We start from the raw sequence: 764 nt of genomic DNA, 5'->3' as shown, positions 1-764 counted from the left end.
TAATGGAAGTTACTGTACTTTCAAATTTATAGTAAAAGTTTGATGCATATTGTTACTTATATCTATTACAAGGAGAGTTGGAAGTCAGTTCTTTTTTTTTTATTTTGTTATTTCTCTCTTTTTCTTTTCTGTACTTTTGATCTTTACTATTTTTTTCAGTTTTCTTTTTCTTATTCTTTCTCTCAATATTAGTTTTTGTTAATTTTTATTGTTCCTTTTTTTTAAAAAATAATAAAGCTGTTATAAGAGAGAGAGAGAGAGAGAGAGAGAGAGAGAGATGTCAAGACCTAAGAAGGCTCAAACCTGTTCAGGAACCTAGATCTTCTCCATGGTGGCCTCGTGGTTCTAGATCTAGAAATCTCTCCCCTGAGGAAGCTCAGCTCCATCGCTATTGGCCTTCCTCAAGGCCATATACTTTAGAAGTTGGCATTTGAAGCCTAGTTGTAAACATAAGCTTCTATTGGGATCTTATGAAAGCAGCTTTATTGGTTTGGATGGTATTTTGTCCTGTGCTTATGTTTGTAAACTGCCTAGAATCTTGGGATAGGATGCTATGAAATATTTGCAATAAATGTTTATGTATTTAATTATTATTAATAATAATAAATGAATAAATAAATAGTAATAATAAATACAATAAATGCAATTTATTTGTTAAATTTATTATTAAACATTATTAAATATTTAATAAATATTATTAAATATTTAATATTTAATAAAAAGTGAATATTAAATAATAATAATATATTCATGGGACTGAACAG

This window comes from Python bivittatus, unplaced genomic scaffold (genome assembly GCF_059951505.1).
Source record: "Python bivittatus isolate LINGU-HERP-01145 unplaced genomic scaffold, Pbiv_v1 ctg000350_np1212, whole genome shotgun sequence".
Classification (NCBI taxonomy): Eukaryota; Metazoa; Chordata; class Lepidosauria; order Squamata; family Pythonidae; genus Python; species Python bivittatus.
Note: the sequence above shows the minus strand (reverse complement) of the source record.